Genomic DNA, 11,972 nt, shown 5'->3' with positions numbered 1-11,972 from the left:
TTTACTTTGTATGCAAAAGATGATGTAGCATCTAAGGTAAATGGGTTGTTTAGTTTTTTCAAAATTTCATTATTTAAATCAATTTGTTGTCGTGTCCAATACATAATGTAGAATTTATTAAATCCAACATTTTTTATGCGTGGGTTGAATTTAACACTGTTTGTTAAATTTTCAATAGATTCAAATAATGAAATACCCACAGGTATGCCTAGCTTTACATTTTTTTTGTTGCTGCTTAGCTTTTTGCAATACTGGTAAAGTAAATAAGTTTGCTGGTTCAGGATCACCAAAGTTCATAAGTCGAGCTCTGTGCCTTCTCCACTGCTTGTGTTTTATGTTTTCAAGTTCTTTTTTGACAATTTCTCTGGCTTTTCCTTGCAAGCGAACTTTCTTTAAATGTGGTATTTTTTTAGTATCATTGGTTTCTACTTCAAATAAAACTGGTTTATCTTTTTTTGGAATGTCTTTACAAATTACAATAACTTTTGATTTGCAATTTTCACTTGTACACTTTCCTTTCATCTCAGCATAAAAATTGCCAAGATTTATTTGATTGGTACTGAAACTGAACGAACAAGGCAGTTTTCCTTTTTCATAAATTTTGTCCCTCATAATATCAGTCCAACCTTGCTGCAAATATTCTGCTTCTGTTCCATCTTTTATTGTTTTCGTTGTGAACAGATAGAGTTCCATTCTTCACTTGTTAGTTCAATTTCAAAATTAAGAACATTTGATTTTTTTAATTTTTTATTGTTTGGCTGGATATCTTCATCGCTTTCTTCATTTTCACTCACATCAAAACACTGACTGGGTACTAATTTATTTTTCAAATCTCTAGTTTCAAGTCCTTTTATTTTTCTATAATGAGTTTGACTATTATGCTCGTCTTTAGCAACATGAAAATAGATAGAAGAAGGTTTAATAACATTTTCGAATGCTGTTGCAATTTGTCTCCAGATATCATTTGATTTGCCTTTCAATGATTCTCCATCAAAAATATTGTGTTTTAATAATTCTTCTAAAATTCTTTCAGGAGCTACCAATGGTTTACGACCACCCATTTTTAGCATACTATATTTAAAATGAAAATAAATAATAAAAGTCCAACACTAAAATGCACGAGTACTTATAAATAACACATACTTATTTTTAAATAACATATAGTCTAAAATTTGATCATATATAAACAAGGAGACTTGATTCTGAAATTTGTCCTAGTCACTTCTTTACTTTATATCGCTATCATGAATGTAACAAATGAAGAACGATCAACCGGAAGACGTAGGGTAGTATGAATTTGCGCGCTTTTCCCAAAATGAATTGTCAATATAACATTCTTCATTACCGACTACAATAATCTCGATCATATCAAGTACTTCATTATATTATATGATGTGATATTGTGACATCATATATATAAAGAATAATTTATTTGCAAATCATAGCTTCTCACATTTTTTATAAAGGTACAACCAAAGAAATCAAAAGGTAATTATATTATATTATATTATATTATATTATATTATATATTTATGAGACATTTTAGTAATTGACCGATGAATATGTAATATTCATTTTATTAAACATTCTTTCTTTAGTTTATCAAAAATTATTAAACGAATTTCGAATAACTGCATTGATAATACGAGCAAAAGACAACATGTTTATATAGTGGAAATATGAGTTATACTAAAAATAGTGTTTGTACATACTGAAAATAAAGACTTCAGACACTAATTTATGTACGCTAATATTGCTGAAAAGACTAAATAAATGAAAATTAAAAAACATGTAAAACTTATTATATCCCCCATCTTACTTTACAGCCCATACGTAGAACAAATTGGCATTGTATAGTACTTTTAACCAAAACGTTTATATGAAATTCAACAGTATCAAGTTCATGGAAGTAATACGGTTTTTGAGGAAAATAAATGAAATACATCGAAGTAAAATAATCTATACATTAAACAATGAAAAATAACTGTAAAAAAAAACATGATAAAGATTAAATAAGAAAGAAAATAATTTTATGATTAATAAAATAATTGCGAAAATGCACTTTACAACTGCTGCACATTAATATTTAGATGACAAAAATTGAAAACATGCTAATCTCACTAATACAAGAGTGCACCAAAATCTATACTTTTTACAATAAATCAAGGAAAATTTGTAAGGATATCGGTATTGACGTGATCATGTGTAATAAAAAATATACTAAAATTATCATAAACAGATTTTTGTTAGCCATACGAACACGAGAAAAGATGTATTTGAGAAATATAAGTTGGAACATAATTAGGCAATTTCTGATTATATAAACGGAACTGAAAAGTAAACAGTTTAACCCATTAAGTCCCAAGAGGACGTTTTTTCAACACTTCATTCGGCCACTGGATTTTTGGTGTAAATGGGGTCAAAAAAATATGCGAGTAACTAATTCTAATGTAAAATTTAGTGCCCTTTCAGAATCTGATCTCATATTTTTGAAAAAGTGATCAGGTCAAAAGTTACACTTGATTTTACCCAAAAAAACATGATTTTTAAAAAAAAAATTTTTTTATTTTTCGAATTTCCAAATGAAAACCATTTGAAATCTCAAGAGTTTCGTGCAAATATCGCGTCCTCGATATCTAAACTGAAAGTAAGCGGGGTACCGATTGAAAAAATTAATGTTTAAACACAAAAAATGTCGGTCGAAACTAGCAAAATTAAATGAAAACTTATAGAATTTTTACTCAAAAACGAAGGACTTGAGAAAAAAGTGTATTTTTTAACTTTATTTTCTTCAATCTAAACCCCACTAACTTTTAGTTTAGGTATCGAGGACGCGATATTTGCACGATACCCCTAAGATTTCTAATGGTTTTCATTTGGAAATTCGAAAAATAAAAAAAATTTTTTTTTAAAAATCATGTTTTTTTGGGTAAAATCAAGTGTAACTTTTGAACTGATCATTTTTTCAAAAATCTGAGATCAGATTCTGAAAGGGCATCAAATTTTACATTAGAATTAGTTACTCGCATATTTTTTTGACCCCATTTACACCAAAAATACAGTGGCCGAATGAAGTATTGAAAAAACGTCCTCTTGGGACTTAATGGGTTAAAAGAAAATTAATAATTAATTTAAAAATGCAGCAAATATAAACTGTAATCATTGTAGTTCATTATGTACATTTAGCATACAATGAGAACATTGAGAATCAACAATGCTAGTCTTACTACGTTACTATCTGTTCATTAATCGACTACTTACGTTGCAGATCATTATCGAGGGTGGAGTAAATTGAATTAATGAATAGTTCAGGTGGAGTAATTGTTTTCAACTCTGGAGGAATTGGTAGAAGCTCGAAAATGCATTTCCCCGCATATTGCTGACAATGCAACTACCCTCTTCTGTTTATACTCCTCTCTGTTACATCGTAGATAATTTATAAGGGTAGAGTAAATTGAATGAATGAAGAGTTCAGGTGGAGCAATTGTTTTCGACTCTGGAGGAATTGCGTGGATGCTCGAAATGGCATTTCCTAATGCATTGGCGACAATGCAACTACCCTTATCTACCCCAACAAATCATTCATATTCTTTTCTTCTTCATTACATTTTAGTTCATTTAGTTCATCACTGTGTAGAATTTGATGTATGCATGAATCGCGTTTTTGTGCATCTTTTTATTACGACGCGCTCAAATTTGGGGTTTAAGATGTAACCAAATTATATGTTTTGTGTATTTTTTATCTCGTTGAAATCATAATGCCCTCAGGTGCGTAATTGTTAAGTCCTTTCTTAACTAATGTACAATTGATATTATTTCCGCTTTTTAAATTAAGCGCGGTTCTACTGCTCATGCCCCTCTCCGTTCTCATGTGCCGTCAAGTCGCATGAGTTATACGGCGCTTTGGAGATATTTTATTTGTTTATAGCATATTTATTGAACATTTTCATAATTTAGTGTTGGAGGAAATTAAAACTGCGGTGGAGCGATACTTTTTCTATAATATTTTGGATCAAATGTTATCGTCTTAATTGGTTCTGTTATTGGATCAAGTTTCTCCTCAATTAATTTTTTATTTCTCCCAAGTCGGTCCATATAGTACATTACGTACGCTCCACAATGGTTCGAATCGCGTTGAATAGGTCGTGATAAATTATATGTAGATTCCTGAAAATTGCAATCGTGCAGAAAATTTTTTCCCATCGCGGCGCTGCGCTTCACAAATAATTGATAGTTTGAATGTGCCAGGACAGTTCTATCAGTAAAATTTGCATAATATATATGCTGCATCCTTTGATGGTTGCAACACCATGATCGGCGCTAAAAACGGGATAAGAGCTCTTTTGAAAGCGTCTATTCCAAACATTATAACTGTGCGATGTCCAGCTCACATAACACATTTGTGTATGATAAACCCATTACCTGAACTGCCAAACTCTGTTTTAAGGAGGTACCTCCGCTCAAAATTTACCGAAGAGATTCGACTCAAACTTCGTACACTAATCCTTTTTAATGATACAAATGAACTTGCAAAATTGTATGCAAGTTCAGTACTTCGTTTAGAAGATATTCGTATTTCAATTTAACATTGAGTCGAATGAGAAAGTCAGTTACAAGAGAATATCTCAAAATTTACCGAAAAGATTCGAGTAAAATTTTATGTGTATCATAATTAACTACCAAAGAACGTACGGTTAAATTTTCGTAGACATTGGATACCTTTTTAATGCTCAATTAATTAATAATAATTGATTGACATTAATCTAGGGACATTTGACCAGAATTTTGCCGGCGGGAGCGGATGACATAACCTAACATTTTTGAATTTCTCAGCGAAACGCAAATATCTTATATTATTTATAACAAAGACTATAATGACCGATAATTGATAGAAATTCAAAATTAAATAAATAATGGGTTGTTTAAATTTATATCAATAATGTTTTATTCAATATAAACATTTTTTTTTATAAAATATGATTGAAAAATAACAAAATTTTATAAGTTTAATTATAAACTTCTTGAGATTAACGACACCAGCCGAGCAGTAAAAATATTGAGTTTTTCACAGTTGGTAGTTCTGCTCGGAGGTACCTCCTTAAAAATATTCAATAATGTTTCGACACTATTACGCAGTCCGCATCGACACCACGATTACGCACAGATGCAATGTGACTCAGATGTCTTGCAACGTGTGATAACGACCTATAAAGAAACTCGATGGCTTTCTTTAGAAGATGTAATTGAGAGAATTCTCGAGCAATGGGATACGATTCTCAAATTTTCAAAACCATTTTCAAATAATGGTGATGACATCGGAGAACAAGTGTATTCTGAAATGCAGAGTATCGACGCGAAATGTTATTTATTATTGATGAAAAAAACTTGTTTATAATTGAACAGATTAAACTTGTTATTCGATAAAGATAATGTTGACAACGCATTTCATAATCTGTTCCTCATCATTAGTAAAAACTTGCCATTATCGTTAGATGATTTTAATTCTTTCAAAGAAGTCGTTTTTTTTGCCATACCTAGATTTCGACATATACGAGGATATAATGAAATGCATAAAACTGCATGGTAAAAAAATGTTACCGTTTTTTAAGAAAGCATTTTCATTCGTATTATCAATAATCATCCGTTTCAAAACATATTTTTTAGAATGCAATACAAATTTTTTCCGAGCTGTACGGTGTCTTCACCCCCACAACGCATCTTCGTTATCATTTCACAATAATAACTCAACTATTTTTACCGATCTATTGAATGAATGTGTAGTCTTGTGTTGTGATGAAATAAATCAAAATGCTTTACAGCGTCAGTGGGATATGTTGCTTTTGTATGACCTTAAATCTATTAAAAATGAAGAAATCGTTAATTTCTGGTTGCTTGTGGGCGATACAAACGATTCTGATGGTAATCAAGTATTTTTAGAACTCAGTAAATTTTGTTTATTAACATTAGCGACACCCCATTCAAATGTATTCCCAGAGCGTCGCTTTAGCGATATGAATAATCGTAAAACTATGAACAAAAACAACTTATCAGTAGAAACAATGAATGGACTCATACATGCGTCTCAAGTTGTTAAAATGAGCCCAGAGGAATATGAGCCATCAGATAAAATAATAAAAAAAGCAGCCAGAGGCCGATTCTATAATAACAATTATAAAGAGTAAAAAATTATTTTACAGTGACAAATATATATAATTAGTTGTAGTTATTTTTGTTAATATGAACTCAATATACGTAAGGCACATATGCAGTTTCAGTAGCGAGGAAAATGCTGTTACGTTTTATTGCACATATTGTAACAGGACAGTTCATCAAGAATGTATGCTTAATAATAATATGACAGATGAGAATTTGATAAATGAAAAATATTGTGTGTGTACTAATTGTTTTGAATACAAATTAAACAAGAATTATTAGAAATATATAGCGTTAGAATAAAGTTCTCAAATTATGATTATTAAACCCGCAAAGGACATGTAGAAAATGAAGTTTTTACAACAAATATATAAATAAATAAAATTCTTTTTTAAAAATCAGTGCAGAGTACGTTCTGTAGACTTTTATTTCAAGTTGTGTTGTTATTGCAGAGACAGCTTTTCAAAAATGTAGTAATAATTCAAAAGTGCATATGTAAACGCTAGCGAGATCTTGTTCTAGTTCAGGAGGTATTATTTCTGCAATGGAACACTTTTCTGTTTCTCTCATCATGAATGCTGCTGCAGATTTTAGGGGTTCCATATCTGTACAATTTTCTACATTTGACACAGGGCCATGCAAATATCTATCAACATGATTAAAAACTGAAGGTTCTCCATTGCTCTGAGTTTATGAATTTGATTCAAGATACTCATAACTTATTTTTTCTTGTAGGCGCTGAAAATATATTTTGTGTTACAATGGTTTAAAAAAGGTGGAGAGTTCTAACACAGCTATTACTTACTTTCTTAACCTGGCGAGGACTAACATTTGATAGGGTAAACCTGCTAGTTACCGGACACTGCTAGTTTTCGGACACTTTCAACTTTGAGTTAGAATAATAAGAGAACGCTTACTTCTAGCGATGCGCGGTTTTTTTTAATGAATTCAGCATGCAATTTTCTTCAAAATGACATAGTTCAAAAAAATATTGGTTCATTATATCAATTATAATTAAGTTAGATTTGCAGGCTACTTCAACAATATATGATAAATTGCCAAAATTAACGAAAATCCATTAGTAAGTGGTTTTCGTAAATCTGACTTAATTACTTGAAATTTTAATTATTCATCAAAAAAAACTATTGGAGCATGTTCAGAAGCCTTTTTTCAACAATTTCCCATAGTTTAATTATTTTTAACGGGTCAAATTGAATAAAAATTTTGGTGTCCGGTTATTGACCGAAGAAAATGAAAAAAATTTAGTTTTCGGACAGGTGTCCGAAAACTAGACTTAATAATCATTTTAATATGGTAGTTATCGGACATTCCAAAAAATAGTTTTTATATTCGTTCTCCATCCATATCCTTTATAATGAGAGATACAGTTATCATATGTGTCATTGCACGGCAATAATTTCTAAACACTAAATATTTTTCAACTATTTTATTCAAAAGAATGTTCAACTGTTATCTTGTAACTTTAATGGGAATAAATTTATTTTTTAAAAGAATTAATTTTTTTATTTGAAACTTGGTTAATAAAAAAGATAGAAATCTGTATTTGAAATGAAATCAAAATTTTTATTAAGAATTTTATACATTCTAAGCATTGAGTTACAAAGTGTAATTCACCCAGCTAACAAAGTGTTGGCATAATGACGGCACGATGTCAGCACGGTCTCATTTCATGCTAGCATTTTGACGTCCTACTGCCGCCCCATATTGGCGTCACAAATTTGACATGGTGTGCCGCGGCACGCCGTGCTGACAATGTGCCGGAAAAGTGCCATTTTCTAACTGTCGCCCAAAAAATCTGGCTGCACGCCGTGACAGCAAAATGCACGCAGCGTGCCGAAGACGACACGTTGACAGCATTGTGACTGCTCGTCGTGATGGCACTCCGTGCCAGATCGTGCTTTAATATAATTTCCACGCAATGTTTATTGGGCACGTAATGTTTCATGAAATTTACTGTTAAGAGTGAATTGAACTTAATTGATACCAAAATTAGTTAAATATTTTGGATTCTGAGTGTATTACATGTGCAGTATACGTGTACGATGTATACATTTTTAAACGCAATGAAAATACTAAATTTATAAACGTGTTAGTGAACTTCCCCAACAATTTTTTTAATTTCAAGGAACATCAATTGAAAAAAATTTAATTTAGCAAATTATGTAAAAATATAATATAGTTATAGTACACAAATAAACTATTTTTCTTCTACATTTAATAAAAAAAAATTACAAAACAGTCTACATGTTTAAAAGACAAATAAAAATCGCAGCTTTTGTAATTAAACTCTTTTCTATGTTTTCGTATCTATTAAAACATCTTTGGCTGGCAGATTAGGCAAAGCGGTTTGTCGAGAGGTTTTTAACATTTCTGTATTTCCTTTGCACCTTCCTTCCATACCAGCAATTAAAGTAAATATTGCATCCAAAGCAATAAATTATAAACTAGACATACTACTAGCCATTGTCGAGACATTCTAAAAAGAAAATGTGCATAAAATTCTAATTACACACCCAAGTTATTGCATGTTAGTAAAGAGAAAATGATCTTACATTGAACAGTACCTTTGATAGCATTTTCTTCAGTTCTTCATATAAATTTATACAAAATAAGGCACAGTCATAATTTAGAAAAAGTTCTCCTGGTAAACCAGGTATCTTCCACAAACGTAGTATAGCTTCTACATGTATCATTTATAAAATTGTTGTTAAAAAGAAATAAAAAAGTACAAAAATAAATAAATTAAATATTATTACTACCTACCTAAAGCAAGTTCTCTTTGTTCAAAAAGTAATTCGATTTAAATCAGAATTAATTATATCCATCGACTTTACAATGAACTGTTCAAATTGAAATTTGAGGTGTTTCACGCTGAGATTCAAAAAGTAAAAATGAAACCCGTACATCTGCAGCTAAAATTGACAAACTGTCTGTACCCAGTAACTAGAAAAAATTATAACAATTTTAAACATGAAAATCAACAATAATAGAAATTTTTATAAATGAATTTTCATTTAATTTTGAAATGTAGTATTAATATAACATATAACAGAATCTGCAGCTACTTCCGGAACTACTTGCAATAGACTCAATCCTAAATGTATCATGACTTTAGATTTTTGCTTATGGGTTTTGCTTTGGACTGTATAAAGATACTAAAAATCTGAATAGTTCCCTGATGCATAGAGAACATTAAGGAGTATGCTGCTGAACTGTAGTAAATCTGATTCCTTGTAAATTCACATATTCCTTAACAGATTCACCATCAGGTTTATTATTTGGCAAATTAGTGTTATTGATACCATCATCAACAGATAGATCTTCAATACTGCCACTTAGTGATTGAACATCATTGCATTCGTTCTCAGCGTTTCCTGAATTTTAACAGTTGTAATTAAAAAAATTAATATAACTGATCTTGATACAATTTTCTTATATAAAGAATGGCAAAAAAAATGTATTTACCTTGATTATTTTCAAGATTTCAAACTTGTCCAACTTTATTATCCACTTGCTCGTCAGATAATTTATTATCATTATTTAAACTTTCAATCTCTTAACCATTTTCCAAATTTTCATTCTTAGAAATCTTCTTTTCAGGATCAGTTATTACATTATGTGATTCAGAATTTCCCTTGCCATTAATATCTCAATGCACTGGTTTTAGAATCACCTTTACCAATATCAGATTTATCTGATGTTCCATGATTTCATGAACCTTGCATATCAACTATGTTGCCAGCAGGTGAAATAGATGTAGTAGCTATATGATTGACTTTGACTTTTTCAACCTTTTCAATTGGACTTAGAAACTGAGCTTATGCGTCATCCATATCATCAAGTTTTAAATTGGACTTTGGTTTTGCACTAATTTTATTTTTCTTAGGTTTACTTTTTTTTGTTTCCATCCTGTTTGTGCTCATTTTCTAAAATAACAAAAAGATAATTAATTCATTATAAAAAATAAAAGTAATTTGATTATTATAGTACTTTACCCTCATGCTAAGAAGTCCTCTAGTATCATCAGCAAATTGAGATAGCCTCACAAACAAATGATAAACCATATCGCGTAAACAATGTTTGCTGTCTTTCTTATTAATTCTAAAATAATAATGATTCATAAGAATCATGGTGTAAAAATGTTTAAGAAGTTGTTAGAATGAAAATTATTATACTGACCACTGAGACGAGTTTCCAAACTAATTCTAAAATAACTAAGCATTATTTCACATATGCTCTCGTTAGATAAATTATCTCCAGGTTGTGACAAAACTAGAGCCCTCAATACCTGAAGTATTCTCATGAGAACTACTCCGTCTTCAGAAGCATCAGTTCCTTCAAACCTTGCATGTGTCACTGTATTTGCTATTGCTTCAACACATGGAACAATAGCAAGGTGTTCTGAATCTAATTTAATAAATAATTTGATAATCATTACACTGTATAATACTCATCAAAGACAATAAATATTCTATAGATGGATACATACCAATAAGACCATAAAAATGATTTTATTTACAGTTGACAGCAAAATTAGTGACAGGTCTTGTTATTTCTTCAGACCTGTTTTTTAAACACAATTTTTTAATAATATGAATTATTAATGATGATTTCCAATATTACAATTCAATAATTATTCAATGAATCATTTCCATGTAATAATTTTCGCATCCGTGGCCCGTGCAATAAAAATGATGATAGCGTTGGTATCATCAGTATCTACTTTATCGATCATCTGGAACATTATATATTTGGAAAAATTTGAATTTTCCGTTACCGGGAAATTCGAAATTATTATAAAAAAGAATCTATAAGCCGTTAAAGTGTAGTTAGTATAAAGCTCTCCCCAAGCTCACATCAAAGTAGTATTCTAAGTGAAAATTAATTTAATTATTCATTATGAGTGAAAAAGAAAATGATCATCTAATATTAGAAAGTGAAGATGAGGAAAAAGGATTAAAATTGAAAAAGAATATCAAAGAGGCATTACGTGCATTAGAAAACGGTCAATCATTAAGAAAAACGGCTATACTCTACGATATTCCGCGGTCAACCTCAAGTGACATTAGAAATGGCAAAATTTCCCAATATGAAAAGCGACGAGGGCCGGAACCAGAGTTATCACGTGCTGGGGAAAGTAAAATCACTGAGTGGGTGGATAATTCCTGTGACATTGGATTTCCTGTTGATAAAAAAAGACTCATAGAGACTGTTCAAAAAACAATTAAAGATGCGAATTTACCTACAAAATTTGTCAATGATAAGCCAGGAGATACTTGGTATCGACTATTTTTAGGTAGACATAGGGATATAACTCAACGTGTTGCAGAGGGAATATCGAAAGGAAGAGCCATCGTCACAAAGGAGTCCATCGAAAACTGGTTCAAGGAACTGCGCGAATATCTAAAAGCAAATAATTGTTTGGATATTATGGATGATCCGAAAAGAATTTTAAATGGAGATGAGACTGGATTCAATTTGTCACCACCATCTGCTAAAGTACTTTGTCGCAAAGGGACTAAAAATGTCTACAAAGTAAATGTAGGCAACGACAAAGAGAATATTACCGTCTTGGTGTTTATAACAGCTGATGGATCTCTACTTCCGCCTTTAATAATTTACCCTTATCAACGTTTCCCTCCTGGGATCGTTGAAAGTGTACCCAATGAATGGTTTGTAGGTAAAACCAAAAGTGGGTGGATTAATACCGAGACATTTTTTGAGTACATGGCTAATTGTGTGAATCCATGGCTCGAGACATCTGGAATTAAGAAGCCTGTTATATGCTTTGTCGATGG

General features: G+C 30.8%; 1 long non-coding RNA gene across 5 annotated transcripts; it reads right to left on the bottom strand.

Annotated features, from left to right (window-relative positions):
- Positions 1-8,371: 8,371 nt before the first annotated feature.
- LOC106655640 lies at positions 8,372-11,640 on the bottom strand. 5 transcript variants are annotated; one of them, XR_002763523.1, is made up of 9 exons: positions 11,421-11,640; positions 10,798-11,356; positions 10,664-10,737; positions 10,354-10,581; positions 10,170-10,275; positions 9,640-10,100; positions 8,938-9,548; positions 8,727-8,854; positions 8,372-8,650 (listed from the first exon to the last, which is right to left on the bottom strand). It is a non-coding gene; the product is annotated as an uncharacterized LOC106655640 (long non-coding RNA). The 5 variants fall into 5 exon arrangements; XR_002763521.1 differs by having other exon boundaries at positions 10,664-10,909; positions 11,207-11,356; XR_002763522.1 differs by having other exon boundaries at positions 10,664-11,356; positions 11,417-11,640.
- Positions 11,641-11,972: the final 332 nt, after the last annotated feature.

The sequence above is a fragment of the Trichogramma pretiosum genome, unplaced genomic scaffold (assembly GCF_000599845.2).
Source record: "Trichogramma pretiosum strain Unisexual culture from Peru unplaced genomic scaffold, Tpre_2.0 scaffold10, whole genome shotgun sequence".
NCBI classification, from domain to species: domain Eukaryota; kingdom Metazoa; phylum Arthropoda; class Insecta; order Hymenoptera; family Trichogrammatidae; genus Trichogramma; species Trichogramma pretiosum.
This window is presented reverse-complemented; position numbering and strand designations above follow the sequence as displayed.